Here is a 27195-nt window from a genome sequence, read left to right on the forward strand (position 1 = left end):
AGCAAGTAAGGCTAGCAACCTGCTTCCCTGGTACTTTAAATATGATGCCGACAATAATCAGAGCAAAATGCCTCGGACCGAGGTGGTGACGGAGTTCCGCCTCTAACTGACAAACCAGGGACTCCTAAGATACGACTTGGCAAACAAATGGTAATGAGATGGGGAGCTATTAATATCAATGGGGGCTACTCTGGGAAGAAGGTAGAGCTGGCAGAGGCTGCAAGTAAGATGGGGCTGGACGTTTTAGCTGTTAGTGACATTCGGGTAAGGGGTGAGAAAGAAGAGGAAGTGGGAGAATACAAGGTCTGCCTGTCAGGAGTCAAAGCAGGAATAGCACAATGGGGTGTAGGGCTTTACATTAGGAAAGAAATGGAACCCAGCGTAGTTGCAATAAGGTATGTAAACGAACGACTGATGTGGATAGATTTGACAGTGTCTAGCAAGAAAATTAGGATTGTGTCAGTATATTCGCATTGTGAAGGGACAGATCAAGATAAGATGGATACTTTTTATGAGGCACTCAGTGATGTAGTTGTTAGAGTGAAGGACAAGGATAGTGTTCTGCTCATGGGTGATTTTAACGCCAGGATTGGAAATCGAACAGAAGGGTATGAAAAGGTTATGGGTAAATTTGGAGAGGATATGGAGGCCAACAGGAACGGGAAACAACTCTTGGATTTCTGTGCCAGTATGGGCTTAGTAATCACAAATTCCTTTTTTAAACATAAGATCATTCACTGGTATACTTGGGAAATCAGGGGAACCAGATCTGTCATTGACTATATAATAACAGATCAGGAATTCAGGAAGGCTGTGAGGGACACACATGTATTCAGGGGATTCTTTGATGACACTGATCATTATTTAATCTGCAGTGAATTTGGGATTGTGAGGCCGAAAGTGCAGGAGGTCAGGTCCATATGTAGGAGAAACTTCAGGATAAGGAAATCAGGCACAAGTACATAACAGCTATCTCAGAAAGGTACCAGTTAGTTGAATGTAGTCAATTACAGTCATTGGACAAGGTACAGGGACACAGTACTAGAAGTCGCTAAAGAATGTCTTGGAACAGTAGTGTGTAAAAGTAGGATGAAGCAAACAGCTTGGTGGAATGACACAGTCAAGGCAGCCTGTAAAAGGAAAAAGAAGGCGTATCAAAAATGTCTACATACTAGAACTCAGGTAGACAGAGAAAGTTATGTTTAAGAAAGAAACAAAGCCAAACAGATAATTGCAGCATCCAAGAAGAAATCTTGGGGAGACTTTGGAAACAGGTTGGAGACATTGCGTCAAGCTGCTGGAAAACCATTCTGGAGTGTAATTAGCAGTCTTCGAAAGAGAGGTAAGAAAGAAAAGACAAGTATTTTGGTCAGATCAGGAAAACTGCTGGTGAATCCTGTGGATTCCTTGGGCAGATGGAGGAAACATTTTGAAGAGTTGCTCAATGTAGGTGAAAATACGATCAGTAATGTTTCAGATTTCGATTTAGAATGGGATAGCAATGATGATGGAAATAGGAAGTGGAGAAAATGGGCAATAGATTGCAGTGCAATAAAGCAGCTGGGGTGGATGAAATTAAGTCGGAACTCATCAAATACAGTGGAATGTCAGGTCTTAAATAGCTACACAGGATAATTGAAATGGCCTGGGAGTCGGGACAGGTTCCATCACACTGGGCAAAAGCAGTAATCACACCAACATGGAAACAGAAAAGATTGTAACAACTACAGAGGTATCTCTTTAATCAGTATTGTGGGTAAAATCTTCTCAGATATTCTTGAAAGGAAAGTGCAAGTATTAGTTGAGGACCAACTGGATGAAAATCAGTGTGGGTTTAGGCCTCTTACAGTTTGTCAGGACCAGATATTTAGCTTACGGCAAATAAAGGAGAAGTGTTATGAGTGGAACAGGGAAATGTATCTATCCTTTATAGATCTAGAAAAGCATATGAGCGGGTTCCTACGAGGAAGTTATCGTCTGTTCTACGAGACTATGGAATAGGAAGCAAACTTTTGCACGCAATTAAAGGTCTTTACATGGATAGTCAGGAAGCTGTTAGAGTTGACGGTAAATTGAGTTCATGGTTCAGAGTAGTTTCAGGGGTAAGACAAGGCTGCAACCTGTCTCCACTGTTGTTCATATTATTTATGGATCATATGTTGAAAACAATAGACTGGCTGGGTGAGATTAAGATATGTGAACACAAAATAAGCAGTCTTGCATATGCGGATGACTTAGTTGTGATGGCAGATTCGATTGAAAGTTTGCAGAGTAATATTTCAGAGCTAGATCAGAAATGTAAGGACTATGGTATGAGGATTAGCGTCTCCAAAACTAAAGTAATGTCAGTGGGAAAGAAATATAAACGGATTGAGTGCCAAATAGGAGGAACAAAGTTAGAACAAGTGGACGGTTTCAAGTACTTAGGATGCATATTCTCACAGGATGGCAACATAGTGAAAGAACTGGAAGCGAGGTGTAGCAAAGCTAATGCAGTGAGCGCTCAGCTACGATCTACTCTCTTCTGCAAGAAGGAAGTCAGTACCAAGACTAAGTTATCTGTGCACTGTTCAATCTTTCGACCAACTTTGTTGTATGGGAGCGAAAGCTGGGCGGATTCAGGTTACCTTATCAACAAGGTTGAGGTTACGGATATGAAAGCAGCTAGGATGATTGCAGGTACTAGTAGATGGGAACAATGGCAGGAGGGTGTTCACAATGAGGAAATCAAAGAAAGACTGGGAATGAACTCTATAGATGTAGCAGTCAGGGCGAACAGGCTTTGATGATGGGGTCATGTTACATTTCACCTCGGGTTGTTTTTACTTTACTATATGATGAGTCAGTTCTTCCAACAATCATTTCATTTTCGATTTCTTCACATTTTTCCTGCACCCATTAGCCTTAGCTTGCCTGCATTCTCTATTTATTTCGTTCCTAAGTCACTTGTATTTCTGTATTCCTGAATTTCCCTGAACATTTTTGCACTTCCATCTTTCATCGATCAACTGAAATATTTCTTCTGTTTCCCATGATTTTTTCAGAGCTACTTTCTTTCTACCTACGTTTTTTTTCAACATATGTGATTACCCTTTTTAGAGATGTCCATTCCCCTTTAACTGACTCGCCTACTGAGCTATTTCTTATCGCAGTAGCTAAAGCCTCAGAGAACTTCGAGCATATTTCCTCATTTCCTAGTACTTCCGTATCCAATTTCTTTGCGTACTGGTTCTCCCTGACTAACCTCTCAAACTTCAACCTACTCTTCATCACTACTAAATTGTGATCTGAGTCTGTATCTGCTCATGGGTACACCTTACAATGCTGAATCTCGCTTCGGAATCTCTGTCTGACCATAATGTAATCCTTGTGAAGTCTTCCTGTATCTCCCAGCCTTTTGCTAGTATACTTTCTCCTCGTGTGATTCTTAACAGAGTATTTGCTATTAGTAACTGAAATTTATTGCAGAACTCAATTGGTCTTTTTCCTCTCTCATTCCTAGTACTAAGCTCATATTCTCCCGTAACCCTTTCTTTTCACTACTTCTGCTACAGCAGCATTCCAATCGCCCATGACCGTTCGATTTTCATCTCCCTTTACGTACTGAATAACCCATTCAGTATCCTCATATACTTTCTCTCTCTCTCTTCATCTTCGACTTGCGATTTCGAAATGTATAACTGACCTATTGTTGTCGATGCTGGTTTGCTGTCGATTGTGACGAGAACAATCTTATCACTGAACAGTACACAGTAACTCACACTGAGTGTTACCTTCCTATTCATAACGATTCCTACTCCCGTTGACCCATTTTCTGCTGCTGTTGGTATACTCTACACTCACCAGACCAGAAAACTTTGTGTTCTTTCCATTTCACTTCACTGACTTTCACTATGTCTAGACTGAGCCCTACCATTTAGCTTTTCAAATTTTCTAGTTTGCCTAGCAAGTTCAAACTTCTAATATTCCAAGCCCTGACTCGTAGAAGGTTATCCTTTCATTAGTTATTCACTCCTTTTCTTTTCATCACCTCCCCCTTGGCAGTCCCCTCCGGGAGATCCGAAAGGGGAACTAGTCCGAAATCTTTTGCCAATGGAGAGATCATCGTGACACATTTTCTCAATTAGAGGCCACATGTCCTTTGAATCCATAGTGTGGGTATTTAATGCAGTGGTTTCTGTTGCCTTTCTGCATCCTCATGCCCTTGATCATTGCTGATTCTTTCGCCTTTAGCGACAGTTTCGTACCCGAAGTTCAAGAGAGTGCCCTGAACCTGTGTCCACTCCACAGCTCTCTTTGACTAAATCTTTGGCAGAATGAGGGTGACTTCTTATTCTGGAAGTCTCCGGCTGCCATTTCTGAGAGTACCAGAAGAAAAATAAACTGCGGTTGGAAGCCCATTTCCCAAACAGTCATCTAAAAAGGCAACAGAGAGTCTCATTCATAGGAGACAAAGTCTTTCTATGGAGCAGCTATCTCCTTCTCCAGTGGCGATCGTGCTGATCAGTGACGACCACTGAATAACAGACAACATTGTGAGACGTTCCACCAGCATGTTAAGTCACGTTGCTACCGAAGGGGCGACCTAGTGGCAAGTGCCGACGCCCTTAACTTCGACGATCTTTAGCGTCGTTGGATGTCACTACCGGAAACATGGTCCTTCCTCGGTTTATCCCTAAAGATACCCTCTACAATCTCTCGAAGTTTGTCTCAACATATAGTAGACACCCTGTATATTTTGTTATTCTAATCATTTATTCTCATTTCCTGCCCTAGTGTCTTAATTGTGCGTGTCTTGTTTGAGTGCGTGAGACGAGTGTGTTTTGTCGTAGGCGAAAATAGTCTAGAAGCCTGCAAGGGCAGTCTGGCTAATGTAGGTTGACTAGGCTGAGGGCTAGAGAGGTTCATCAACAGACAGAGACGGTTGTTTTTGTATGACGGGCTGTGGAAGCATTGGTATCAGGTAAGCAATGGTCTGCGACTTAACGCTCTCCCCTCTCTAGCTTTCAGTGGGGGCGAGGGCTGGTCAGTGAAATCGTCGTATATCCCGATCGACCCAGTGTCAGTGGCATCGTGGGAAATGGTATGGAGAGGCATGTGGTCAGCACACAGCATTCCTAGGCATTGTCAGGTTTCTTGACTTTCAGCCTCTGCTACTCGTGAAGTAGCTCCTTAGCTGGCCTCAGAAGGCTGAAGGCACCTCGTTCCAGGCCTACCAGCAATGAAAATCTTCTGGCACTGCTTGGAATCGAACCTGGGTCCCCCACATGGCAGTCAGCCGCTCTGACCATTCAGCTGCGGAGGTGGACAATTGTATAAATATTTTATGCAGGTGGTATTGTACAATTTTAATGAATGTTAAGACCTATATTATGCAATATACAGCTGTAACGGTATATTTCATTAGCAGCTATCGATTTCGGTCTAGGATCAGACCATCATCGGGTCCAAACCTATCTCAGCTATGCATTTGCGTAATTGGAATTACAGTCACCAACTGTATAGTGTTCCATCCCTGACGTGAGCGTTAAATACGTAACATGTGCATTTAACCTCATACACATATTTGCGTGGTATACTAATGCAATGAACAAAGTAGGTCAAAGGGGGAGCGATATGAACCTACTTTGTTCAATGCATTAGTATACCACGCAAATACATCTGTTGTTGTTGTTGTCTTCAGTCCTGAGACTGGTTTGATGCAGCTCTCCATGCTACTCTATCCTGTGCAAGCTGCTTCATCTCCCAGTACCTACTACAACCTACATCCTTATGAATCTGCTTAGTGTACTCATCTCTCGGTCGCCCTCTACGATTTTTACCCTCCACACTGCCTTCCAATGCTAAATTTGTGATCCCTTGATGCCTCAAAACATGTCCTACCAACCGATCCCTTCTTCTAGTCTTCTCCCCAATCCTATTCAATACCTCCTCATTAGTTACGTGATCTATCCACCTTATCTTCAGTATTATTCTGTAGCACCACATTTCGAAAGCTTCTATTCTCTTCTTGTCCAAACTAGTTATCGTCCATGTTTCACTTCCATACATGGCTACACTCCAAACAAATATTTTCAGAAATGATTTCCTGACACTTAAATCTATATTCGATGTTAACAAATTTCTCTTCTTCAGAAACGCTTTCCTTGCCATTGCCAGTCTACATTTTATATCCTCTCTACTTCGAGGTTAAATATACATGTTAAATATACATGTTACGTAGTTAATGCCCACGTCAGCGATGGAACAATATACATGTGGTAACTGTTATTCCAATTACTCAAATGCTGAGACGGTTTTTGGACCCGATGATGATCTGATCGTAAACCGAAACCGATCGTCTATCATGAAATATATAGTCTAAGAACTTTCAGCACTGCAGCGCGTCAGCAATCGTAAGTATCGAAATAATTATGAAAAATCCGCCTCGAATGCACAAACTGCCTGGCGTTTACCTAGGTTTCAGCGTGGGTAACCACGCCTTCTAGGGAACAAATACAAAACAGCTTACCTAAATAGGCACAGTCGAAGGCTAAAATCAACACCTACATCGCCACCTGGTCGGCCGCTTAGTATTATGGCGATGTAGCGACTATGGTTGTTTCTACTGCAGATATTATTAGTACGGTTTTATCCGTTAACAATAACGTCCTTAGCATAGCTATCTTTTTAGTTTAGTTGTAATTTCTACCTAATTCTAGGGCCTCCATATTAGCTTGTGGCTGATTTACCATCCTTGCACAAAGTTTGTCGTGCGTTGCTGTTAAATATGTCTTAATTCCAGCATCATCGCTTTTATCATTTGCTGAATTTGCTATTTGTGCGACAACTTTTGTCAATCAGTTAGGTCCCGATCCGAGTTAACTTTGTAATCCCTCTCCCGTGCATACGAAGATCGTTTCTCGCCGCGCGCATGCGCAGTGATTTCTATAGCCGCGCATGTGAGCAGCCTGCGGTGCCTCAGTTCGGTAGAGAGCCTGTGACCATCGTACGTTGTCTGGGTCGAGGCAGCACACACAGGGTTGAGATAAGTAACATTATTGACTTGGTACATATGTACTGTGTATTTATAAAAAAAATGTTTATGGTGTCTTGCCGCTGTAGCCTTTGACTATGCCTATTTAGGCAAGCTGTTTTGTATTTGTTGTGAAGAAGGCGTGCTTAGCCACGCTGAAACCTTGCTAAACACCAGGTAGTTTGTGCAATCGAGGCGGATTTTTCATAATTATTTAAATATATAGTTACAACTGTGTAATGCATAATACACATCTTAACAATTTTATGATGCATTGGGCCTATATTTAAATATAAAACATTGCATTTCAGTTGGCTAAATTAAGTTTGTATGTTGATAAAGCATGTTTTATGGGCAGAGGTAATGAAATTGTCCGCCAGTAGTCACAGGGCAAGCTACAGAGCGCAAGATAAACTGAACCACTAGCAAACAGATATTTTTCAGATCGACTGCGTTTTCATTGTGTTTAACTACTGAATACTAACGCAGCAGAGTTTGTTTGCAGCAAAGACCATGGCCGTCGTAAGCTCTCAACATCCCTGGAAATGGATACGAAAGTATTTTACTGTAGATGAAACTGACGGAGGTTTGAAGATCATGCCACCCGGTGAATTCTAGCTCATAAGCACGGAGCTGACAGCTGAAAAGAAAGCACGCAGCGAATTTCCTGGAGAAACGGGCTGTTTGCTTTTTGCGAGTCCGGTCGCACCTTTTCTGCGGTGTCAGCGGTCAGCAGGGCTGGCGCTGACAGCTGGAGCTGTGCCGTGTGTGGGCGGCCGCGGCCGGTTTGTCGCTTTATTGGGCCTCGCAAATGAGCTGCACGCGGCACTCGGCGCGCGTTACAGGAGCAATAAACTGCACTAAATTGATTTCGGCCGGCGCACCAGCGAAACAAAACGGCACGGTCCGACACAGCGAAACTCGGTGAAGATCACACGCGCGGAACAAAAACACGCCGTTAAACGAAGCCACACAAACAGACACTTTCTACCTCGTACTCACAGACACACCCACACACACATAGACACCCACCCGCACAAACACTGTAAGAGACGGAAAACTTGTATTCTGCATCCCACATCCTACCTAAGTGTATAACATGCAATGAGATGACGAAAGGCATGGGATACATCCTCATATCGTGTCGGACCTCATTTTCCCGGTATAGTGCAGCAGCTCGATATGGCATGGAATCAACAAGTCGTTGGCAGAAATACGAGACGTGATGCCTCTATAGCCGTCCGTAATTGCGAAAGTGTTGCCGGTGCAGGATTTTGAACACGAACTGAGCTCTCGATTGTGTCGCATAAATGTCTGATGAGTGGTCGAAACATTTGCCAGAATTGTGCAGAATGTTCTTCAAACAAACTGCTGGCATTGTCGTCCATAAAAATTCCACCGTTGTTTAGGAACATGAAGTCCATAAATGGCAGCAAATGGTGTCCAAGTAGCCGAACACAATTATTTATAACGAATGATAGGTTCAGATGGACCACAGTACCCAGTCCATCCCATGTAAAGACAGCCAACACCATTACGGAGCGGCCACCAGCGTGCGCAGTGTATTATTGAAAATTTCGATTCATGACTTCGCGGAGTCTGCGGCTGTTGTGTACATAGTTCCGCGTAGTCAGCGCATACACAACTTTCCCAATACAGCGCGCCCCGCTAAGCACAACAGCGCAGGCGCAGCGCTCGTCCGTCTCCGCACTACGAGGTGGCGCTGTCTTAGAGACGGACCAAATTCTGCTTCCGCCGATCCGAGTATTAATATGTCACGCAGCCAGTGAGATTGCTGCTAACGTAGAACCTTTTCTCCTCGCGGATCACACTCGTGCAGTGGTACCTGAACGCTCGAGGTATTATAACGAGTGTACAGACCTCCGATTAGTCAGTCTGCATCAGTCTGCATTTGTCTGTAGTCAAGTTTTAGTCTGCGCCCAATAAGATTATCACATTCCTGTAGATAGCCATGAAGATAATAGACACTTTGTCAAGTATCAGAGATATGTGAGAATAAGATTAACGTACCAAGACCAAAGGAACTTCAGATTGTCAACTGTAAACAGCAACCAGAATCAAGTAATTTCTATGATTTTTATTATTTTAATAACCGTGTGTGAAAATTAATCAAGTTCTGTTTAAAGTTGGTCTCCGTCAATCTGCTACTCTAAGCGTGCAAGTGGCATTTCTATTGTCTGACCTAAGGACAGAAGATAAAAACGCCACGATAAGAGCACGAGACATATTGCTGACACTCACCTACTTCGTTAGAGCGACCAGTCAAATAATCTGATGGTGTGTGTACCGAAGGTCTTACAGTACGCACACCACAGCGGCACACGCGAAAATTATCATCAGCTCTTATCAACTGAAATCGGGACTCATCTGACCAGGCCACGGTTTTGCAGTCAAATGGTGCAAATGGCTCTGAGCACTGTGGGACCTAACATCTGAGGTCATCAGTTCCCTAGAACTTAGAACTACTTAAACCTAACTAACCTAAGGACAACGCACACATCCATGCCCGAGGCAGGATTCGAACCTGCGACCATAGTAGTCGCGCGGTTCCGGACTGAAGCGCCTAGAACCGTACGGCCACCGCGGCCGGCCCGGTTTTGCAGTCGGCTAGGATCGAACCGTTGTGGTCACGAACCCAGGAGAGGAGTCGCAGGTGACGGCGTGCTGCTAGCAAAGGCACCTCGAGTCGGGCGTCTGCTGCCACAGGCCATTAACGCCAGATTTCGCCGCGCTGTCCCAACGTACGTCCCACACTGATTTCTGCGGTTATTGCCCTTAGTGTAGCTTGACTGTTAGCACTGATGACTCTGCGTAAACGCCGCTGCTCTCGGTCGTTAATAGAAGGGCATCGGCCACTGCGTTGTCCGCGGTGAGAATCATTTCTCGAAATTAAGTGTTCGGCTTTGTACCCGGCCTGATTAGGCGGTGCGTGGGTGTGCTCCTGTGAACTGCTTCTGTAATATAGGCCGAGAGTGAAGGAAGCGAGTAGGAGCAGGAGAGGTGAAGCACTTCGGTATTGCATGTAACTTTAACACTTTTAATAGAGTCAAAAACACAGGTAAATTTCAAATGCATACATAACTTTGGCTAGGATGAGCGCGTATGTGTGGAGCCGTAGTCCATGTCTAATCCTGTGAAGTTAGGATGATTGTTCTGTATAATGTCAAAACTAACAAATAATCGTGGCTGCCCAAACTTTAACTGAACGTAACAAATACACAGTCTCAATAGCGAGCTACCCCACTCGGTAGTAGAATCGATATTTCCAGGCCGTCTGCTTTTGATGAAATGGGGCAGAAATCAGGACGGCACTCGCTGACCTCCACAACGTCGGCCGGAGGGCGCTGTGGTCGGCATTGTTAGTCTTCTCTCGTAGTGCCAACTTACGAGAGCGAGCGCCTACGTTGTGGCATCGTAACTATCGACGGCACATTCTAGCCCCACTGTTGACACTGTGGATCTCTGAATATAGAATTCTCTAACAATTTCCAAAATTAAATGTCCCAAGCGTATAGTTCCAGCCAGCATTGTGCTCTGAAAGTCTTAATTCCCGTCGTGCGGCCACAATCAAGAAGGACACTTTAATCACATGAGTGCAAATGACAGTTCCGCCAATACACTGCCCTTTTATGCCTTGTGTACCCGATACTATCGCCATCTGTAATTTTGATGTCTCTATCGCAGCGTATCTTTATCCAACAGTAGAAAGATTCTTTTCTGCTTTTCCTTCCAGCACGAAATAAACTATACCGTTGTGCGAAACTTAAGGATGAGACAGAGAGGGTACCATAACGTTCTTACTACTCGGTGGAAATTAATAAAAGTTCAGGAAGATGTTGCCAGAGATCTGCTAGTCCACCACGGAAAGCTAGATGTGACGTGGTGTGACGTCAGCGAGACTAAAGCACCAAATGGGGCTGATCCCGCGCAGGAGGCAATTGAAGGAACGGGGAAAGACAGTGTGTGTCGATCAGCGAGCTGCTACGGTCCATTTTGGTGGTGTTCTTCATTACAAAATTGCCTAAAGACAATATCTGGATCACCTCACAAGGGAAAGAGTCATCGCGAAAATGACGAAGTGTGACGAGTGTAGCCCAGGAGTTTGGAATTGCTCACAGATTTTGTTCACGTGCACGACAAACTTTCTGAACTATAGGCATTGCTGCCCGAATAAGAAGTACTGGACCACGGTCAGCTGCAGCAGCAAAAAAATTGGTTCAAATGGCTCTGAGCACTATGGGACTCAACTGCTTAGGCCATCAGTCCCCTAGAACTTAGAACTACTTAAACCTAACTAATCTAAGCACATTACACACATCCATGCCCGAGGCAGGATTAGAACCTACGACCGTAGCGGTCGCACGGTTCCGGACTGAAGCGCCTAGAACGCCTCTCGGCCGCACTGGCCGGCAGCTACAGCAACAGATGAAGCTAAATTGTGCACCAGGCAAGAAGGGAGCCACGTCAAACAGCAGGTGCAATTGCAATCACATTTAACAGAGCTGCAAGGGAGGCAGTCACAAGCTAACAGCGTCACGGAGGTCGATGGGCCTACCAGTTCCGTTGACACTCGAACACCACTGGCGTCGTTAACGCCGGTGCCTAGAGCATAGCGATTGGATCGACGAGAAATGGGGGTCTCGTGTTCTTCTTGGGTGACAGCAGATTCAGTCTGACTATCATTCTGGATGTACCCTCATATAGCGACAGGTGGGAACTTATAACAAACGCAGGGACACAGCTGGACGTGATCGTTTTGTTGGGGGAGGCGTGATGATGCATGGGCAAACGGGCCTGTAAATCTTTCAACACGGTACACTCACCGTTCGAAGTTATTGTGACATTGTGGTCGCTCCCCACCTGCGTCTTTTCACGGGTTAATTCCGCCCCGCCTTCGTTTTTATGGATGACAATGTGCGACCTCATCGAAATGCGCAGGTGAAGGAGCTCTTGTGACGAGAGGATATTCAGTGAACAGTCTGGCCTGCCCGTTCCCCGACTGAAACGCCGAGCGTGGGATACGTTGGGGAGACGTACTGCTGATTGTCCACATACACCAACGACCATCAGCAGTTGTCAAGCGCTCTGATGGAGGAATGGAGCGCCTTACCAAAAGACATCCTTACCAACCTCGTAGTCGGCACGGAAGCGCGCCGCAGAGTATGCGCTCCTGCGCGATGATCACACATCTTATTAAGAATCACGTCCCGCGCTCTTTTTATGTGCAAGGGACCATCATAAACCGCGGTGACTGCAAAGGCGGATTATTTTCATTTACTGTGTGCATTGTAGCATAAATTCTTAAGTTTCTTGTGTGTTTATGTATCTAAGAGCCACAGTTCCACATTTCAATTACCGTACAGTGCATATTTTAGCTTTCTGTATCGCGATAGTCGTCCGTTTACTTGTTCACAGACAGATACAGATTTAGAACTCGTCAGCTGTCAGGCAGTTTCCGTCTCTGCAGCACGACATCAGAGTAGAACGTCTGTTTTATGATTTGTCACAGGTTTCTGACAGGGAGAGACTTCTTTTCATTTACTGCGTGCATTTTAGATTAAAATCTTAAATTTCATTCAGAGCAGATTTCTTGCTTGCTTGCATCCCAATTTCGTTAGCATCAAAGCTGGGTAATTTTCTCTTTTGTGATGGGTTCACGTTCATTGTTAAAGAATGCCAGTGTGCACCTGGGGTATTCGACCGAGCAGAGGTGTGGCGGGGAAAGGATTGGGGGGGGGGGGGGGGCAGGGGACCTTGTCCGAGGCGTGGAGGAGGGTCTGCCTTGTTGTTGTTGTGGTCTTCAGTCCTGAGACTGGTTTGATGCAGCTCTCCATGCTACTCTATCCTGTGCAAGCTGCTTCATCTCCCAGTACCTACTGCAACCTACATCCTTCTGAATCTGCTTAGTGTACTCATCTCTCGGTCTCCCTCTACGATTTTTACCCTCCACGCTGCCCTCCAATGCTAAATTTGTGATCCCTTGATGCCTCAGAACATGTCCTACCAACCGATCCCTTCTTCTAGTCAAGTTGTGCCACAAACTTCTCTTCTCCCCAATCCTATTCAATACCTCCTCATTAGTTACGTGATCTATCCACCTTATCTTCAGTATTCTTCTGTAGCACCACATTTCGAAAGCTTCTATTCTCTTCTTGTCCAAACTAGTTATCGTCCATGTTTCACTTCCATGCATGGCTACACTCCAAACAAATACTTTCAGAAACGACTTCCTGATACATAAATCTATATTCGATGTTAACAAATTTCTCTTCTTCAGAAACGCTTTCCTTGCCATTGCCAGTCTACATTTTATATCCTCTCTACTTCGACCATCATCAGTTATTTTACTTCCTAAATAGCAAAACTCCTTTACTACTTTAAGTGTCTCATTTCCTAATCTAATTCCCTCAGCATCACCCGATTTAATTTGACTACATTCCATTATCCTCGTTTTGCTTTTATTAATGTTCATCTTATATCCTCCTTTCAAGACACTGTCCATTCCGTTCAACTGCTCTTCCAAGTCCTTTGCTGTCTCTGACAGAATTACAATGTCATCGGCGAACCTCAAAGTTTTTACTTCGTCTCCATGAATTTTAATACCTACTCCAAATTTTTCTTTTGTTTCCTTTACTGCTTGCTCAATATACAGATTGAATAACATCGGGGAGAGGCTACAACCCTGTCTCACTCCTTTCCCAACCACTGCTTCCCTTTCATGCCCCTCGACTCTTATTACTGCCATCTGGTTTCTGTACAAATTATAAATAGCCTTTCGCTCCCTGTATTTTACCCCTGCCACCTTTAGAATTTGAAAGAGAGTATTCCAGTCAACATTGTCAAAAGCTTTCTCTAAGTCTACAAATGCTAGAAACGTAGGTTTGCCTTTCCTTAATCTTTCTTCTAAGATAAGTCGTAAGGTCAGTATTGCCTCACGTGTTCCAACATTTCGACGGAATCCAAACTGATCCTCCCCGAGGTCTGCATCTACCAGTTTTTCCATTCGTCTGTAAAGAATTCGCGTTAGTATTTTGCAGCCGTGGCTTATTAAACTGATAGTTCGTTAATTTTCACATCTGTCAGCACCTGCTTTCTTTGGGATTGGAATTATTATATTCTTCTTGAAGTCTGAGGGTATTTCGCCTGTCTCATACATCTTGCTCAACAGCTGGTAGAGTTTTGTCATGACTGGCTCTCCCAAGGCCGTCAGTAGTTCTAATGGAATGTTGTCTACTCCGGGGGCCTTGTTTCGACTCAGGTCTTTCAGTGCTCTGTCAAACTCTTCACGCAGTATCGTATCTCCCATTTCGTCTTCATCTACATCTTCTTCTATTTCCATAATATTGTCCTCAAGTACATCGCCCTTGTATAAACTTTCTATATACTCCTTCCACCTTTCTGCCTTCCCTTCTTTGCTTAGAACTGGGCTGCCATCTGAGCTCTTGATATTCATACACGTGGTTCTCTTCTCTCCAAAGGTCTCTTTAATTTTCCTGTAGGCAGTATCTATCTTACCCCTAGTGAGATAAGCTTCTACATCCTTACATTTGTCCTCTAGCCATCCCTGTTTAGCCATTTTGCACTTCCTGTCGATCTCATTTTTGAGACGTTTGTATTCCTTTTTGCCTGCTTCATTTACTGCATTTTTATATTTTCTCCTTTCATCAATTAAATACAATATTTCTTCTGTTACCCAAGGATTTCTAGCAGCCCTCGTCTTTGTACCTACTTTATCCTCTGCTGCCTTCACTACTACATCCCTCAGAGCTACCCATTCTTCTTCTACTGTATTTCTTTCCCCTATTCCTGTCAATTGTTCCCTTATGCTCTCTTTGAAACTCTGTACAACCTCTGGTTCTTTCAGTTTATCCAGGTCCCATCTCCTTAATTTCCCACATTTTTGCAGTTTCTTCAGTTTTAATCTACAGGTCATAACCAATAGATTGCGGTCAGAGTCCACATCTGCCCCTGGAAATGTCTTACAACTTAAAACCTGGTTCCTAAATCTCTGTCTTACCATTATATAATCTATCTGATACCTTTTAGTATCTCCAGGGTTCTTCCACGTATACAACCTTCTTTCATGATTCTTAAACCAAGTGTTAGCTATGATTAAGTTGTGCTCTGTGCAAAATTCTACTAGGCGGCTTCCTCTTTCATTTCTTAGCCCCAATCCATATTCACCTACTATGTTTCCTTCTCTCCCTTTTCCTTCACTCGAATTCCAGTCACCCATTACTATTAAATTTTCGTCTCCCTTCACTAACTGAATAATTTCTTTTATTTCATCGTACATTTCTTCAATTTCTTCATCATCTGCAGAGCTAGTTGGCATATAAACTTGTACTACTGTAGTAGGTGTGGGCTTCGTATCTATCTTGGCCACAATAATGCGTTCACTTTGCTGTTTGTAGTAGCTTACCCGCATTCCTATTTTCCTATTCATTATTAAACCTACTCCTGCATTACCCCTATTTGATTTTGTGTTTATAACCCTGTAGTCACCTGACCAGAAGTCTTGTTCCTCCTGCCACCGAACTTCACTAATTCCCACTATATCTAACTTTAACCTATCCATTTCCCTTTTTAAATTTTCTAACCTACCTGCCCGATTAAGGGATCTGACATTCCACGCTCCGATCCGTAGAACGCCAGTTTTCTTTCTCCTGATAACGACATCCTCCTGTCCTGAGTAGTCCCCGCCCGGAGATCCGAATGGGGGACTATTTTACCTCCGGAACATTTTACCCAAGAGGATGCCATCATCATTTAATCATACAGTAAAGCTGCATGTCCTCGGGAAAAATTACGGCTGTAGTTTCCCCTTGCTTTCAGCCGTTCGCAGTACCAGCACAGCAAGGCCGTTTTGGTTAATGTTGCAAGGCCAGATCAGTCAATCATCCAGACTGTTGCCCCTGCAACTACTGAAAAGGCTGCTGCCCCTCTTCAGGAACCACACGTTTGTCTGGCCTCTCAACAGATACCCCTCCGTTGTGGTTGCACCTACGGTACGGCCATCTGTATCGCTGAGGCACGCAAGCCTCCCCACCAACGGCAAGGTCCATGGTTCATGGGGGGGGGGGGGGGTCTGCCTTAGGTGAAAGAAATGGGAACTGGCCACATGGCTAGTCCCTTACACCTTAGCAACGTGTACGAAGTGTTAACCGGTGCCGGTAACACTTCTGAGCCAACATAGACCGCTCTCCTTTTGGAGAAGTGGCAGAGTTTCCTACCCACTCGCGACAAGTGATAAGGGTGCATATGCTAGTCATTGGAAGCTCCAACGTTAGGCAAGTTGTGAAAGAATGACAGTGTGCATATTCGCCCGAGCGGTGGCGGTGGCGGGGGAGAGGGAGGGGGGAGGGTTTGGGGGCCTTGTCCGAGACGTGGAAGAGCCTCTGCTGGCGGCTATCGAGCACAGTGAGTACAGTCGGTTACAAATGGTGACTCATGTTGGTGTGAATGTTGTTCCTAGTTCATACACGGTTCCTGCAGGCGAATGGCTGATTTGCTGAAAACAGACTGAATCGCAGGGGGGGGGGGGGGGGGGTGCAGAGTCAGCTCACTATTTGTAGAATTGTACCCAGGGTCGATCGCGAACGTCTGGTTTGAAGCAGAGTCGAAGGTCTAACCCAGAGGCTGGGCCGATAATGTGACAGTATCGGATGCGAGTTTGTCGAGCTCGGCTATAGGGTGGAGAGTTTTAGAGTTCCCCTTAATAGGTCACGTGTGCACTATAAGAAAGAAGGGGCTACAGAGTGCGTGTGGCGTGCACTTGGGGGTTTGTATGATTAGATGACACACCCACACCCTCTTGGGATCAGAGATGAATTGCCTACCCAATTCGAAGATACATCAGCCACATTTTTCTCAGAGAGTGCCTTCCAGATCGAAAATAGACAAGGTTAATACGATATTAGTAAACTCACAGTGAAAAGTGTACTATGGAAAAACGGGAACAAAGGAGATTCTAAGTGTTTGAGATATGGTGCTTCAGAAGAACGTTGAAATTTAAGTGAGCTGATAACTTAAGAAGTGAGGAGATTTGAGGAGAATCGGCGAGGAAAGGAGGGGCAGGATGGTAGGACATCTGTTAAGACATCAGGGAATGACTTCCATGGCACTGGAGGGAACTGCGTTTGATTGATACTAGGGACCACGTAAATGGCGATCGGCCAGGATGTACACTTGTCACGAACCACTCAGTGAGTAGTGCTGACCGCATATGTGTGACGCCACCCCTAAGTTACAAAATTTTTCAGGTAGAGATATGGCAGTTTTTCCGACCAAGCAATGTACATTTATACAATCGAGCTCCAAGGGCAACGGACGTATCGCGGTTTGGGATACTAAATTGAACTTTTTGCACTTGGATGAACCGCAATGCCTTGAAATATTTCATACATGGGCAGCTTGTGAAAAAATTTTCCTCAATATGCCTCGACGCTAGAGTGGTGGTTAAATTGAGAAAAATCAGCCCTCATGAGATACTCCCGTGATGAGATGGTATGGTACTAGAGTACTGTGAACTTTATATTTTCAGGTCCTCCGTGAGTTATTCCCGCTAGACGCTGTAGGTCGTCGACGATTACCAGGCCATACAACAGGTAAAGGCCGCGATTGAGGCGTTAACACAGAAAAAAATTATTAGCTTGGTGCCTAAGTCCGTGGCGGTTTTTTATGTTGGTATTCCGGTTGCCATGTCTTCATTTATCAATTATCATTCCTATTTGTTATTCACTCTTCCTATTTGAGTTTACATATTGTCATTTTGTTATTTCGAGATAGTGAGTGGAGATGTTGGCGCTAGAAACGGAGTGCATGTTCCTTCTGTTTAAATTCAATAGAGGGGTTACAGCTAGACAAATTTGCGCCGTTTGTGGGGATAATGTCATCGGATAGAGCACGGTAGGAAAATAGTGTACTCGTTTTAAGGAGTGACTCTCCACGTTCACGAAGACCTTCGGATTTGCTGAAGATCGTTTAAACACATTGATCCACAATGATCCATGTCAGTGTACTAGAGAACTGGCAAATGTCTTGAACTGTGATCATTCCACCATAGTGCGACATTTGCATGCAACGAGAAAAGTTCAAAAATTGGGTGTATGTGCATCTCTGCTTGCTAGTCATCAGCTGGCTCCTATTTGCTCGTCATCATTTGGCTCTTGAACAACACCGACCATTCCTATCCGTACCGTTATTGATGAAGAGAAAAGGTGTCTTTACGCTAACATAAGGAAAAGAAAGGAATGGTTGAGCCCAGACAAAGATTCACTGTACAAAAACCTGCACGCATCTACAAAAGATAATGTTATGCATCTGGTGGAGCAGCGACGGTACTGTTCACTACATATTGCTTCCCCGATATGTAGCCATCACTGCTGACATTTATTGTCAACAACTGAAACGCTTTGCAGACGCAGTCTAAGAACAACGACCCGGAAGCTGTGTGAATTGATGCTACTCCACGATAAAGCCCGCCCGTATTCCGCTAGACTGACAGAAAACACTACACAGGATGTAAGGGGTTCACCACCCTGCTGGAGCAGATCTCGATGTATTGCCCCCTTGCTACAACGACAATTCACAGGCGCTGCCTGAGACATAAATTATCTTTGCCCCTGTTAAAAGAGATCTGCAATAGAGTCGCAGGTCAGAGCAGCCTCTGGCGCAGTTGCAGTCGTTCGCTGCTACAGTGCAGTTGTAGTCAGTCGCTGGTAAAGCGCAATTTATATTTAGTAGTTGTTAAAGTCACAGTGCAGAACAGATTGTAAAATTGTATTATATGGAACTAAATAATAATTGTGATCAGCCATAGTGCTAAATGATACCATGGCATGAGATGATGATGAACAAATGAATAATTGTTAATGTAATGAAAAATCAACAGTGTAATTAAGTCAACCATCTATTGTAAAGGAAAATTTATTATTTTTAGTGGCATGCTCGTAGTTAAGTCAGTTGTCTGAGATGTTAATATGAATTTGTTTCAATCTTTTTTCTGTGATTCGTCAGCCTCAGTTGACCCAGATTTGTAATATAGTCAGTTTTCCCGTGTAATGGATTGTAGGTCATTATCAATAACGTAAAAAATTTTCAGAATATAATTGTTTTTACCAGTCAACTATAAAAGTATAATTTCCCCTTAAGTAATTGCCAGTCCCTGTCCAGTCATTTATCTAAATTAAAATATTCCAGAATTTTTGTCAGATCATAGTCATGTGCTCTTTAGTAATCAGACGACCAGCTGTGCAACTGTCACTAAGTAAAGTCACTTTTTCTCGTAATTCAGATCTCAGACAAATGCTATCCATTATTAGTAGATATGCCAGCATTGCACTACGCTGTGCCATTTACGTGCTGATATATAAACAGCGTTATCCGGCGACAGACACCATCACGAGGTAAGAATTTTTCAGTTTATTTCTCACAGAAAGATTCAGACTGATTTCACAGGGACATGGCGTAGCGCTGCTTAAGTCAAATTTATCAGTTTTTCACGAGTTAAGATTTATCACGTTTCATACGTCAGAATTTAATTATCCAAATTAAATTATTTTTGTTTTATACTTTCTGTTCGGGAATGTTACAAATCATTATTTTATATTTTTTTTATTTATACGGGAAGGTTACAAGGAGTTGATCTTGCGCCGCCAGATTTTCGTTTTTTCCGCTCTCTATCGAGCAACTTTCAAGCAAACTCATTTCTGGATGAAGATGCGCTCCGAATATGGCTCGGCGAGTTCTTCGCATCAAAACCACGTGATTTCCACAGTCGAGGAATCGGAAAGTTACCCCAGCGTTGACAGACTGTTGTAAATACTGAAGGACAATATATTACTGATGACTAAAGTCTCTTTTATGTGTATCTCTTATGCTTACTAAATTTATGGAAAAACGCTACTAAATTATGCACCAACACAATAAAAGGGTGCCGGATTAGAGTTTGACTTCGAGAAGATGTCCAAAGCGAACAACATTCCACTCATTAGATAATTAAGGAGCGAGTAAGTAGCCGCATGAAGCTCATCACTGAACTACGAACGGCTGAAGGACGATTCCCGCTGCAACAGCGAGAGATTAAAGCCCAACTGAAGAGATATTGTGAGATGGATTACGCCGCTATTGCCTCTGTACCAGGCAGCAATGGATGAGCAACTGTCGGGAATAACCAGCAGTGTCTATCAAGCGGAGGAAATCAGTTTACTGGATTTTTTGACACGCTGATGAACGGGTCAGAGAACAAGTCACCCGAACCAGACGATATACCGCTGGAATTCTACTGCAAATTTAAACATCAGATGTTACCGAAACTAAAGTGCATATGCCAAGAACTGACGGATCCAGCCAAGGATGTTCCACACAGTTTTAGCGAAGGAATGATTACTGCGGTTCCTAAAACACCAATGGAGAAATCAGCACAACATTGCTGTCTGTTAATCCTCCTAATAATGACAACAAGGCATGACCTAGCATTACAGCTGGGAGGCTAAAACCGGTTACGAACACAGTAATAGCTCCGGAACAGATCAGTGCTGGTAAAGACCGCAACATTCACGATACCCTTTGTAATTATCATGACATAATCGAGATGGCGGTCGCCTGTGGCATGTCCATGTTTACTGTCTATTTTAACAAAACCTTCGACAGGATAAATCACGAGTATTTGCTGAGGTCTATGCCGGCAATGAACTTCCTACAACGTATCGTGACAATCATCGCGCGTCTTCTGCAAAAATCGCTCTCCACAATACTGATAAACGGTCGACCGGTGGATCGATAACAATCAATAGCTGAGTTAGACAAGGCTGCCCTATGTCAGTGGCACTATTTGTTATATCCACAGAACCACTGTTAATTGTGTTGAACAGACAACTCCAGGGAGTCATTACACGATGTCAGAAGTTCGTCTGCCGCGCCTACGCGGATGACGTGACCTTTTAGCAAAAGCATCGCTGAGATACAAACGGCAATGGGCACAGTCGAGCAGTATAGGAAGGCGCTAAGCTGAATGTGATGAAGTCCGGTGTCCTGAATATCGGCTGCAGATTGAGGGTTCCCGTTCATGGACAAGTAAAGGAGATCACGGTCATGAAGCGCCTGGAAGTGAAATTCATTCGAGACCTTCGCTGAACGGTTGCAGTCAACAACATAGATTTACTTAATAAAGTAGGCGCCTATATGTGTCAACATACCCTCCGTTCCCCGTATGAAATACAACGGGTAGCCTTGGTGAACGTTTATTTCACATCAACAATGAACTACATGGCACGAGAGCTCCCACTGACCCCACGACAGCAAACAGATTTCTAGCAGTCTTCGGCGCTTTTCATGGTCAAATATTCTGCATTGATTCTTCGAACTCCTGTAGGTGGACTAACCCTCACCTACATATATACGAAGATACGGCCTCCGTATATAAGTTTCACATAAAAACATAGAAGCATTCGCCGAATAGTGTCACCATCTTTTTGTTGAACGAAATAGTACCAGCTATCCTAGAAGCTTCAGTGGACGTTCGCCACATACCGAATGATGTCGCAAATATTTTGTGATAGAATACAGCTACGTCAGCAAGGGAATGCCCGAGACGTAACGAGCCACATACCGAGTACCATACAAATATCTGATCGCGACGCACGCCAGCCAAGAATGACATAGAGGGTATGTTCCGGAGGTGGTCTTGAAGATCATATGGAAAAGTGCCCGCCTGTCAAATTTGCCAGCGAATGAGAGGACCCTGTGGTATTATGTGGCAACAGGTAACTCCCCACGAATCCCCGATTGCATGCGACACATTTGGCGGAGTCCCCCCCCCCCCCCCCCTCTGTGCATCCTGTCGCGTGCAAGATACCGATGAACACCAATTTCTATGTGGGACGACGCGTGAAATATGGAAAGCGGTCAGAAACCTCTTGGCATTTCTCCAACGTAAGTCACCGCACGCCACCACAGTTAATAGTCTGTTATTCCCGGAAGACGACCTTTACCCAAATGCGAAGAAAAACGCCGTCAGCTCACCGAAAGGACGAGCGGTATACACGTATTATATTCGCTCCAATACGTAGTCTTGGCGACTTGTGGACATACCTGTAAACACAGCACTGTCGACTTCAAAGGAGTCCATACTACAGGACTACATTCGCAGACTTCATCAGGAAGGTAATTATGGATCTGTCAGCGAGCTGCAGAGCGTGAAGCTACAGAGGACGATTGAAGATAGAATTCTAAAGCGAACCACAGAGTAAAATGAGGGAAATACACTGGAATAAAGATAAGAAAGCCTGATAAGACGAACTTAAGAGTTTTGCTGGCGACCGGGAGAAATAACGATAAGACACCAGGAAAATATCAAACTATGAAAAGACAAGAACTTGCCAATGTCAACAGAAGCGACGAGTCAGATGGTTTCGTCCAGATAGGTGGTAATAACGTTTTAATACCTCCCCGGATAGTTCCTTTCACTTATTTTATACATATTCTTATATCGCAGTCACGTACGTTCAGATCTTAATGCTGAAAAAAAAACATAGAAGATGTCCAAAAAAGGCAAAAAAGGTGAGCGTATGAATGGGCTGTTGAGAGAGAAGGGAGGCCCGAGAAAAATCATAGATAAATTGTTTGGCATCTACATTCCTATTGTTGGAAAAGAAACAGACATTCATGAAACAGACATATTTTGAAACTAGCTTACACATGTTAGCGCCCGCTGCTCCGCTCGCGTTTGAGAGGTAGTTACATTATAAATAATTTTATGAACATGTATTAGGCCTACCGAATATTTAATGTCTTTTCATACGCAATTCCGAAAAAGTCAGTTTGTCGTGGTGACTGTTAAATGACTGTCTTTGATTTAGTTCGCAAGCTGCAACACCTTCTAAGCTTCCCACTTCAATTAAGGCTTCTAAAGCATTGTCTTTTCCGAATGTACTTATAACCAAAAAGTAATTTATGCCTTTTGTGTTCTTTTGGTGATATTTCCTTACATCCAACCGAGAAGTAAAACACCAGTTTTTATGACTTTACCTTTTTTTAATATAACGAAATATTTTTTTAAAAATTTTCATTCTTTTGCACCACCTTGGGGGTTGAGTTTCCACAGACACTAAAACACGTTTTTTTTATTTCTAATAGAGATGCGAAACCCAATTTTTCATATATTTAGCTTTGAAAAGGCTTTTATAAGGAATAATTTCATAAAATTTTTCATCCCCTATTTCACTCCATTACGGGGCTTAATATCCGAAAACAATGAAAGGAACATTTTCTATTATTTCCAACGGAGGATTCAAATACCAATTTTCGTAAATGTAGCTTTAAAAATGCTTCAGCAGTCATTTATTTCTGAACTGGAAACCAAATACCAATTTCGAAGGTCTACATTCAAAATTGTCTTAATGGTGACGTATTTTCAAAAAAACCACTTAGAGTTGGAATTTAAAAATATCTCTTCATTCAAGTGGGCAGCGTAATAAATTAATGTATTTCGCTCTGCGAAAGATCAAATTATACTCTGATCTCTATTGATGTTTTTCAGTCGTTGCTGTAATTGTGTCTTCCAGTTTTTAAACCCTCTGTTGTTTGACGTTCCTCGAAAGTACCAGTTAAGTTCGGACACCAGGAACAAGATGCGTCCTCCGCGAGTGTCGTAGGCAGCAGGCTCGAATGACAGGCGATACATCGAGGAGCTGTGCGTCTCACGTAGGCGGTGGCGCGTCTGCTAATTCGGTAATCGCACCTGGGACGCCGGGAGTACTTCGCGCGCCGCCTTCGAATCACTCACTGTTTAAGAAAGACATGCTTTGCGTCAAATGTGGCTCGCATAACTTTCTCACAGTGCATTTTTGTTTACTGAGAGCCTGTCGGTAATGGTAGGTTACCCATCTCCGCTCTAAGGCTTCAAAGATGTTACTTCGCAATATATAAAATGGAACATATGAAGTGGACTTGTAAGTATCGTCAGGATGTGTGAATTCTTTTTTGTAGCGACATGGCATAATCCCCTCAAATGTTGTTCTGTCTACTACGTCGTGATACTGGTAGTTATTTCCGAGCTTTGACTGCTGCAAAAATTGAAGCACTTTTGTATGTCGACATTTCCTATGTTTCTTCAAGAACCACTAACATAGAATATTAATGTGACGACAACGTTAATAATTTTAACAGATCTTTTTTTGTACAATTTGCAAGAGAGGTAGATTGTGAAATACACACCAGTGGTTCAGATAATGACACCTGAGCGAGTATTTCGTCATCTACATCTACAGCTCAACGTGAAAATCAGCCAAATTTTGATAGAAACTGGAGAAACAAATGTACTGAACAGAGAGATGTGAATACATACATAGTAAAGGTACATTTTTACATCGTCTAAAAAAATTTCAGTCTTTGACTACTTCTTCTCCTGCACTTCATAGATAAGGCTAAAAGCCTATTCAAACCATGAGAAATGTAGTTCTTTTTCAGTTCCGCTATTCTTATTTCAGCAGGGATCTTTCAGAGTAAACAATTCTCTGATTTCGACATCCCACATGGCGAAAGTACTGCTGTTCTTGAGCACCTGTAGATTACAAAATTGTTCATTTTCTTGAGACGTTGCAAGGGTTTCACTACACTGCTAGAGCAAATGTAATCTCGATGTATTGGTCATTTGCTACAATGACAATTCACAGGCGCTGCCTGAGACATAAAATATCTTCGCCCCTGTTAAAAGAGATGTGCAATAGAGTCGCAGGTCAGAGCAGTCTCTGCCGCAGTTGCAGTCGTTCGCTGCTACAGTGCAGTTGTAGTCAGTCGCTGGTAAAGCGCAATTTATATTTAGTAGTTGTTAAAGTCACAGTGCAGAACAAATTGTAAAATTTTATTGTATGGAACTGAATAATAATTGTGATTAGCTGCAGAGTTAAATAATACCATGGAATGAGATGATGATGAACAAATGAATAAATGTAAATATAATGAAAAACCAACAGTGTAATTAAGTTAGCCATCTATTGTAAGGTAATTTTATTACTTTTACTTGTATGCGCGTAGTTAAGTCACTTATCTGAGATGTTAATTTGAATTTGTTTTAATCTTTTCTTTTGTGATTCGTCAGCACCAGTTGACTCAGGTTTGTAATGTATGTAATTTTCCCGTGTAATGGACAGTAGATCCTTATGAAGAAGGTAAAAAAAAATTAAAAATATAATTATTTTTACCAGTCAACTATAAAAGTATAGTTTCCCCTTAAGTCATTGCCAGTCCCTGTCCACTCATTTATCTAAATTAAAATATTTTTGTCAGATCATAGTCATGTGCTCTTTAGTAATCAGACGACCAGCTGTGCAGCTGTGTCACTAAGTAAAGTCAGTTTTTCTCGTAATTCAGATCTCAGACAAATATTATCCAGTATTAGTAGATAGGATAGCATTGTACTAAACTGCGCCATTTCTACATCTTCATCTACACTTATACTCCGCATGCCACCCAGCGTTGTGTAGCGGAGGGCACTTTACGTGCCACGGTCGTTAACTCCCTTTCCTGTTCCAGTCTCGTTTGGTTCGCGGGAAGAACGACTGTTTGAAAGCCTCTGTGCTCGCTCGAATCTCTCTAATTTTACATTCGTGATCTCCTAGGGAGGTATAAGTAGGAGGAAGCAATATATTCAATACCTCATCCAGAAACACTCCCTCTCGAAACCTGTACAGCAAGCTACACCGCGATGCAAAGCGACTCTCTTGCAGAGTCTGCCACTTGAGTTTGCTAAAAGTCTGCGTAACGCTATCACGCTTACCAAATAACCCTGTGACAAAACGCGTGGCTCTTCTTTGGATCTTCTCTGGATCTTCTCTATCTCCTCTGTCAACCCGAGCCTCGTACGGATCCCACACTGATGAGCAATACTCTAGTATAGGAGTGTTTTGTAAGCCACCTACTATGTTGATGGGCTACATTTTCTAAGGACTCTCCCAATGAATCTCAACCTGGCACCCACCTTACCAACAACTAATTTTATATGATCATTCCACTTCAAATCGTTCCGTACGCATATTCCCAGATATTTTACAGAAGTAACTGCTACCAGTGTTTGTTCGCTATCATATAATCATACAATAAAGGATCCTTCTTTGTATGTATTCGCAATACACTACATTTGTCTATGTTTAAGGGTCAGTTGCCACTGCGAGACGTTGGAGCTCCCAGCTACCAGTAAGCCCACCCTCAGCGACCGCCTGGTTCTTGCAGACTGAGGGGCAACCTCTGGAACAGAACAAGCAGCCATGTCTGGCTGAAGATCAGTATCAGCCAGAGACAGAGCCTGAAACTGGTTCATCAGACAAACTGGAGAGGCCTTCCGTTCAGCCCTCCGGAATATCTTTCGCCCCCTGCCACACCTCGAGACGACCTCCCACTCTACCACGAGTGAGGGGTCAGCCTCAATGTGGGCAGTATCCCGGGCAGCCAGAGCCCTAGTCCAGTCGGGGGATGTGTGGGACGAGATGGCCGTCCCCGACAAACCCCCATCCGGACCCCCACAGTGATGCCCATTGGCAACAGCCTCAAGCTGTGTGACCGAAGTCAACACTGCCTGAAGCTGGGAGCGAAGGGATGCCAACTCAGCCTGCATCCGAACACTGAAGTTGCTGTCACTATCCATGTTAAATACTGTCGTGCAAAGAACGTCTGAACTAATCTACAGAAAACACAAACAATTCGACACAAAATTTAAACGGTTATTAAAATACAAGATTGCCTAGTAAATGCAGTAATGCTGCTGCTTGTGCACTGCTGACACACCGCTCTGCGGCAGAAGTCTAACTGTACTGTCAGTAACGTACAAAGACTATTTGAAAGAAGTAAACAAATGACAGACGACTACGCGACTTTACGCGTCACAGATATTAAAATGTAAATCTGCCCCTGCTAAATACGAAACTACACAATCATTTGAAGGATTTAACTAAACAAGTGCGCAAAGAACAAACAAATTTTCAAATTGACTACTACACTTATATGAACGCTAAATATGCCACTTGCTGCTAATTGCGCACTGCTGACACACTGCTCGGCGGCAGAAGGCTAACTGCAGATATGTAGACAGCGGTATCCGGCGACACCATCGCGAGGTAAGAGTTTTTCAGTTTATTTCTCATGGACAGGGCCATGTCGTAGCG

This window comes from Schistocerca gregaria, chromosome 4, assembly GCF_023897955.1.
Source record: "Schistocerca gregaria isolate iqSchGreg1 chromosome 4, iqSchGreg1.2, whole genome shotgun sequence".
NCBI lineage: Eukaryota > Metazoa > Arthropoda > Insecta > Orthoptera > Acrididae > Schistocerca > Schistocerca gregaria.